The sequence below is a fragment of the Armigeres subalbatus genome, chromosome 2, assembly GCF_024139115.2.
Source record: "Armigeres subalbatus isolate Guangzhou_Male chromosome 2, GZ_Asu_2, whole genome shotgun sequence".
Classification (NCBI taxonomy): Eukaryota; Metazoa; Arthropoda; class Insecta; order Diptera; family Culicidae; genus Armigeres; species Armigeres subalbatus.
Window position 1 is genome coordinate 303,135,626 of NC_085140.1, and position 8,491 is coordinate 303,144,116.

Below are 8,491 nucleotides of genomic sequence, written 5' to 3' on the forward strand. Positions count from 1 at the left end.
CTTCCTGATCGAAAACCATGAAAAAGAGCCGTCGAATTACTGGTTTTGGTGCTAAAACTGAAATGTCCTCTTCAACAGGTTCCTCGGAGGCAACCAGTAGGTCCTGGAAGCAATCAGAGCCGTCAATGGACCACTTTATATTCATACTTTGCTTCCTGATCGAAAACCATGAAAAAGAGCCTTCGAATGACTGGTTTGGTGCTAAAACTAAAATGTCCCTTCCACAGGTTCCCCGGGGCCAATCCGTAGATCCTGGAAGCGGTCAGAGCCATCAATGGACCATTTCATATTCATACTTCGCTTTCTGATCGAAAACCATGGAAAAAGAGCCGTCGAATAACTGGTTTTGGTGCTAAAACTAAAATGTCCCCTTCCACAGGTTCCCCGGGGCCAATCCGTAGATCCTGGAAGCGGTCAGAACCGTAAATTGACCATTTTATATTCATCCTTCGCTTCCTGATCGAAAACCATGAAAAAAAGAGCCGTCGAACGACTGTTTTTTTTGTAAAACTAAAATGTCCCCTTCCACAGGTTCCCCGGGGCCAATCCGTAGATCCTGGAAGCGGTCAGAGCCATCAATGGACCATTTTATATTCATACTTCGCTTTCTGATCGAAAACCATGAAAAAGAGCCGTCGAATAACTGGTTTTGATGGTAAAACTAAAATGTCCCCTTCCACAGGTTCCCCGGGGCCAATCCGTAGATCCTGGAAGCGGTCAGAACCGTGAATTGGCCATTTTATATTCATACTTCGCTTCCTGTTCGAAAACCATGAAAAAAGAGCCGTCGAACGACCGGTTTTGGTGGTAAAACTAAAATGTCCCCTTCCACAGGTTCCTCGGGGCCAATCCGTAGATCCTGAAAGCGGTCAGAGCCGTCAATGGACCATTTTATATTCATACTTCGCTTCCTGATCGAAAACCATGAAAAAAGAGCCGTCGAACGACCGGTTTTGGTGGTAAAACTAAAATGTCCCCTTCAACAGGTTTCCCGGGGCCAATCCGTAGATCCTGGAAGTGGTCAGAGCCGTCAATGGACCATTTTATATTCATACTTCGCTTCCTGATCGGAAACCATGAAAACAGAGCCGTCGAATGACTGATTTTGGTGCTAAAACTTAAATGTCCCCATTCACAGGTTCCCCGGGGACATCCCAGCGACTCCAGGATCCGTTTATTCAATTGGTTTTTTATTCTGGACACATTGGAGCACTTCTAGAATAAAATCATAGTGGCCGATCTATCAAAAAGCGAGATTCAAAATGAAGTTGTGGCCTGACCCTTTGATAGGTATCGATCGGAACCGATTTTAAAGAAATGGCCATATCTCACTTGATTCTGGGCCGAATTCAATACTCAATATATGGATCAAATCAGTTAGAGCTCTACTACATTTGTCGCTACGAATATCCTTCAATTTCTAACCACAACTCCTCCTAATATACACCTCAAATTTACGGTTTTGAGCTTACCTCCGAAAAACCCGGAATATCTCCGGAATCCGATGGCCATAGTCGGTTCCATGGACATACCGTCAAACTGCTTTAATTTTCTAGTTCGGGCATGCCTGAATTGTCAAAATCGGATGATAACTAAGATAGTTACAACACATCTAATTTTACCCAAAATTTGCCTATCCTAATTATTTTGTCCATCCCCTGTACTTACACTCTTTTACCCCATTCGTACCTATAAAGTGGTATCCAAGCCTCGTTCTCGATAGTCCACTTCAGAAGTTCTTCTTTACTAAGAAGTAATCCAGAAGCTGGATTACTAAATATCCGCTCCTACAAAAGGTAAGTTATTGGCAAATTCCGGATTGAAAGGATGCTTACTGAATAAGCGACCCTATGCTCGACAAAACTCCTTTTCAAAGTATCTCCTTCTGAGCAGCTTAGGAACTACAGTACAGTGGAAAAACGGTTATATGTACATTTTATTAAATCTTGCATTTATGTACCGGTTATTGTACGCATGAAATTGATTTTACGCTACGCTCTACGCCTGCCGATTCCGACATTAGCTACCATCTGGATTCTGGTTTCATCATAGAGCTCGTGGTTCGCCACCACACACCGCCAAATAAGGTCCTATGTTCTATGCATCCGTCTCTCGAATACTCTGAGCGCTTGCAAGTCCTTCTCGAGCGTAGTCCAAGTTTCATGTCCGTAGAGGACTACCAATCTTATGAACGTTTTGTACACGACACATTTGGTGAGGGTGTGAATCTTTTTTGACCGCCGTTTCTTCTGGAGCTCGAAGTATGCCCGACTTCTGGTGTTACACTAAACAGACCTGACAGGCTCAATAAGCCTCCTGTAAAACCACAAATTACGAACGAAATAAGAAACAATACAGCTCGATATAATCGACAACGACCCAGGCGACGAATAACGGTTCATCATTTTGGAAGCTTGGAACATGGAACTGCAAGTCGCTAGGTTTCGCAAGTTGCGACAGGATAATCTACAACGAATTACATCCTTGCAACTTCGACAGGACATGACAGAAAGTGCAGAAAAACGGACATCGAGCTGCTACCACAGCACGTGGCACCATCAAAGATGACAACATGGTGACGAAACTGGGAGCACGCGCGCAAGACAAACTCTTTCCAGCCCCGGATCTCCAGGGAATCCAGGAGAAAAGATAATAAAGCCCCTGGGATTGATCAACTACCAGGAGAAGGGCCCCACTCCCCAGCGTAGTTGGTTACACGTTCGCCTTATAAGCGGACGATCATGGGTTCGATTCCCAGCCCCTCCACCAAACCCTTGTCAGTCGCCGGAGGTGCAGCCCAAACGGTGGCGTTTTGGGGTACGCATCTCACCGACACGGCTGCCCGATGACGACTGACAAATTGTTATTCCTCCAACGTCCTACCCGGATAAATGGCAACCAAACAATGCAACGAGCAATTGGATTCACGATATGGACAAATGGACACAATGGACTTACGATGAGATGGACCCTGTTTCTGTACAGCAGAGTACCACAGTAGATCACGGCACAGTAGCGGTTAAGAAACACAGAGTGCCTACCAAATAAAGTAAGGAATAAAAAACTACCACGAGAGTTATTTAAATACAGTGGTGATGCACTGGCTAAAGCGCTGCACTGGGTGAATACCAAGATTTGAAAGGAGGAGGTTTTGCCGCAGGACTGGATGGAAGGTGTCGTGTGTCCCATCTACAAAAAGGGCGATAAGCTATATGCCGTCGACTAACACCAATATAAAGAGAGTCCGTGGTGCAATACCAGGCGGGATTCATGGATTCAGTACATGAAAGAAAGAGGCTCAAAAGAGGACAATTTTAAGCCACTCACCACGATTTTGTATCGGTAGTGATGAAATCGAGGTGGTTGACGGATTCGTGTACTTGGGCTCACTGGTGACCTCCAATAGCGATACCATCAAAGAAAATGGGATACGCATCTGTCGTGACCGGTCCTAGTCACTAACCGTTGCATCAACAACATAAATGTTGTTGATGTTCATCGACGCTCCGATTAGCCATGTAGGGTGCCACCCACTACTCGGCATCGAAGCGGATGCTCGCTGCTACCTCTGATGAGTCATTCCGGTATTGGCAGAGGGCGGTGCCACCCGCTTACTCACCACCGGAATGTCATCGGGAAATCCTTCGGATCCACTCCTGTGGATCCTAGAATGGGCCGCCTTGGCCCGTCGATGGTCCTGCTGCTGGATGTGGTTCAACACATCGGCCAAAAATTCAAATCAATTGAGTAGTAGTAAAATTCTTCTTTATTGTTTCATTTTCTGTTCTACAATTATTTTTTACATGTACAGTGCTCGGCCAGCTTGGCCCTCCAACTTCAATTTTAAATTTTTATTTTTACATTGTTATTTAAGTGTTAATATGATATATCATGACGGCCTTTAGGAGGCGCTGGTGTGTTTTTTTAAATTTGATAACCTAACTACTATGTACACTAATATTTACAATAAGAAATTTGATAACCTAGATTGGAACTAGCGCCCTAATTGGAGCCTGATCCGAGCGCAAGCAACGGACCCTAAACTTTTCCTTACGCTCACCAAAGCGTTCATGTAAGGTTTTAATTCCGGCCAGACGGTGGACCTCGGATGTTCTTGTCCTGGGAGGGGTGTTGAGGATCATCCTCAGGAATTTGTTTTGGACCCGTTGAAGTTTGAGGTGGTGGGTTTTAGCGCAGCTCTCCCAGACCGGCATGCCGTATTCGATCACAGGGAGGATAATTTGCTTGTAGACAGCAAGCTTATTTTTCAGGGATAATGACGACCGGCGGTTGATCAAAGGGTACAGTAGTTTCAACAAGACGTTACACTTTGTCACCGTTTTGTCAACCTGCTGCCTGAAAATAAGCTTGCTGTCGAGGGTCAAGCCAAGGTAGTCGGCCTCATTGGCCCATTCCACAGTCGTGCCATTGAGGATGATTTTACAGTCCCCAGGCGGAACAAGTTTAGGGGATTTGGAGTGGGGAAAATGATGACCTGGGTCTTCGCCGCGTTGATACAGATCTTCCAGCTGGTGAGGTACTCTGTCAGGGCATCCAGGCCTCGTTGGAGTTTTGCCACTAGCGCTCTGATCACTCTACCGTTGTAGACGATGGATGTGTCATCTGCGAACAGAGACAGAATGCCGCCTTCTGGAGGTTCTGGCATGTCGGAGGTGAACAGATTGAAAAGCAGGGGCCCGAGGATACTGCCCTGGGGGACGCCTGCGACGATGTTGTGCGCATTGGAACTCGCTCCGCTGATTGAGACCCGGAATGTCCTTGCCGACAGGTAATTGTTGATGATTTTCACCAGGTAGCTGGGAAGATTGTAGCGTTGTAGTTTGTACACCAGGCCATCATGCCATACATTGTCAAATGCCTTCTCGACATCGAGTAAGGCCATGGCGGATGTTTTCGAGACAAACTTGTTCCGTCTGAGGACGTTGGTAACTCGGGTCAGTTGGTGTACAGTTGACCGATCGCGTCGGAAACCAAACTGTTCCTCGAGCAAGATGTTGAGATTTTTGGCAGACTCAAGTATCCGATGATGAATAGCTTTTTCGAATAGCTTGGATAACCCTGAGAGAAGGCTGATGGGTCGATAACTTTTGGGGGAGGAAGGATCCTTCCCAGGCTTCCGGATGGGGATGACTTTCGCTGACTTCCAGGACGATGGGAAGTAGCTGAGCCGGAGACACTGATTAAAGATCAGCGAGAGATGCTCAAAGAACAGAGCACTCATGTGTTTGAGCTCGAGATTCAGGATGCTGTCGAAGCCTGGGGCCTTCATGTTCTTCGACGATTTGATTTAGGCCGTCAATTCGTCAGCTGAGATCTCCAACTCCTCCGAGAAGTCGTTGGGAATCAAATGGATGTTGTTAGCATGCTCGTTGACGGCTGCTTCGTGTGGACTGACGATGTTCTGCCCAAGATTGTGTGAGCTGACGAAGTGACGACCTATTTCAGCGACCTTCTCTGCAGGAGTTATCAAGCGATCCTTAGAGCCATTATTGTCTAGTGGGATCAAAGGTGGAATGGGCCGAGGCTTGGATTTTAGAATTTTGGTCATTTTCCAGAACGGCTTAGCATAATCTGGGAGAGTGCGGATCTTATTCGAGAAGTCGTTATTTTTGAGGTCCACCATTCTGGCCTTGATAATTTTTGTGATTCGATTGCAGCGTGCCTTAAGCTCAGGCAGTCCAGTACGCTGAAACTGCCTGCGAGTGACATTCCGCAATCGAATCAAATCTTTGGTGAGTGTATCGATGTTTAAGGAGTTGCTTACCTGCCGAGCCGTCGGTACGTGTTGCTCTCGGGCCGCCGTGATCGCCTCCTCGATAGCGCACAGCTGGCGGTCGATACTTTCCGGCGTCTCCGGACGCACCTCGTAGTCAACGGTGTTATCGACGCACTGCTGGAAACGCTGCCAGTTCACTCGGTGGTAGTTCCGCCGTAACTGCTGGTACCGATTGACCGAGGAGCCCAGTTCCGCCACCACCGGATAGTGATCCGAACTGAGCTCCTGGTATACAACCGGCTGCGAGACGTGGTCACTCTGGTTTGTTACGTAGAGGTCGAGCGTTGCGTGGGCACCGGACCGACTCAGCCGAGTGGGGGAATCCGGGCTCAGGATCGTGTAGTGGCCTTCCTCCATGTCGTTGCTCCAGATGGTGCCGTTTCGATTGCCGCGACTGTTGCCCCAGGCTTGATGTTTGGCATTCAAGTCGCCGGCAATGATATACTGGCCTTGCCTCCGCGTCAGCTTGACGATGTCCCTCCGAAGGGCAGCCGATGATCCATCGCCGGCTTTGGCTTGCGTTGGACAGTACGCCGCGATGAGCGCGATTGTGCCGACCGAAGTGGTGATTTCGACACCGATGGCCTCGATGACACTGAGCTGGAAGCTTGGAAGCAGACGACAGTTGATGTTGTAGCGAAGAGCGATGGCTACACCACCTCCCCTGGTCGGCCGGTCGAGTCGCACGATGCGGAAGTCCGGGATGTTGATGTTCACCTCCGGTTTTAGGTGCGTTTCGGTGATGAACGCCACGTCTATTTCCTTCTCCTCAAGGAAATCCTTCAGCTCGATTGTTTTGCTCTTTAGCGAGCAAGCGTTCCAGTTGACCAGGCCCACCCTAGCAGCCATTTTCAATGATGAACATGCCAAGTGTGAAGACCTGGTCGCATCGGGTTTGCAGCCGCGCAGTCGAGTGGCGAGCTGCGCGAAGATCGGCATCAGTTGCTCCGGAGTGTACAGCGGGCAGATTCTTCCGGTGGGACGGCTTCGTTCTCCGACTGCCGACGGAACCCAGGAGGAGGAAGCGGGGCCATTCGCTGGTGGATGGTGCCGACGATGATGGAGCTTGGACCGATGCAGCTGCCGCTGCCAGTCGCTTGTGCGGCTGTAGCGGTGGGAGTATTGGAATCACACGACGGGGAGCCGGGATAGCTGGAAAGTTCACCTCGTTGATTACAGGAACACGGTTCTTCTTCGGAATGGTCCTGGTGGAAGCCTTCTTCCGGATTTCCAGGAACTCGGCTCGCTTTGGGCAGCCCTTTGTGGTGGCCCGATGTTTGTCGCCACAGTTGGCGCATTTGGGATCGGCCACCTCCATTTTGTCGCACTCGTCAGTCGGATGGGGTTCGCCACACTTGTTGCAGCGCGGCTTCATGCGGCAGTTCCTGGTGCCGTGCCCGAAATTGAAGCAGTTGGTGCATTGCGTGACATCGCGGTGCACTGGCCGATATCGCTCCCAGTCAACGACGGTGTAATTTATAACGCCAACCAGCTTCAGGTCCTTCCAGGTAGTGGAACCGTGCTCCAGATGGATCAGGTAAAGCTGGTCGCGATATTTCCTCGCCTTGTCGTGACGAGCGATCTTGTGGACGGCTACTGGCTTCAGTCCGCAACTTTCAAGCTCTGCTTGGAGCTCTTCCTCCTTCATGTCGTGAAGTCCTCGCAGCAAGGCCTTGAGCGGCTTCGTGCCGGGGTGGTCATGAGTGTAGTACTCATACTTGTGGACCTCGAGGAACTCCGACGGATTGATGATGGTCCCTGTTGGCCGGCATCACTTTCACGCCCTCGCTGCAGAGCCGAAAAGTACATTTCAGCCCCTTAGCGATCAGCTGGCGAATTTTTGGTCGTAAATCCGGCGGATCGCCCTTCACAAACACGGGCGGGCACTTCTCCTTCCGCTCCGGTTGCACCTGCGGCAGCTGCGATTGCTGCTTCTTCCTCTTTTTCGGCGGATTGCCGGCGTCATCGAGCAGCAACGGCGAGAACACGTTGCTCTGCAAAAGCTGCTTGGAGGGGTTACCCGCGCCTCCAAGAGCAGTGCGCTTAGGCACTTTTCCAGCGACCGAATCGGCCACCGAGTCTCCCATGACGGGTCCGGGAGAAAATAACGCCAACGCGACAAGCGAAAACGTAAACAGCGAAAGAACGAGAAAAAACACTTCGAAAAAATGCGCGAGCAAAAAACACGTCCGTACGTGTTGCTGTCTCGAACTGACAAATCAATTGAACCATTTTACTCATTTTTATGGACATATGAGACATGGTTCGTTAGTGATGAGTCAACACTCCGTTCGTGCCATTCATACCCTGTTGCCATATTTTACCATTAATGCCTTCAAGTTCATTATGTGCAATATTATTGCCTACTTTTTGGCGAATTATCAGTAATACGCATTGAGCTTTCATAGCTTGGTTACATCGCATGTTCAAGAATTTGTGATATGCGCAGATTTATAAAGTGCCTTGTATGTACTTTTTGTGTCAGTACATTTAAATATTTTTTTTGTTTAACTTTAATTTCTTATTTTTTTTTAATAACCTCATTGCTATCACTACAGCATCATGGAAGAAAATCTAATGTAGGGTAAATCACTACTTGGGCCTATGGACCCGGTTCCCGGCTCACTGCACAGAAAACTCGTCAAGCATTAATTCATAATTCTAAACACACGCACTTCAATTATTCTTATTTGT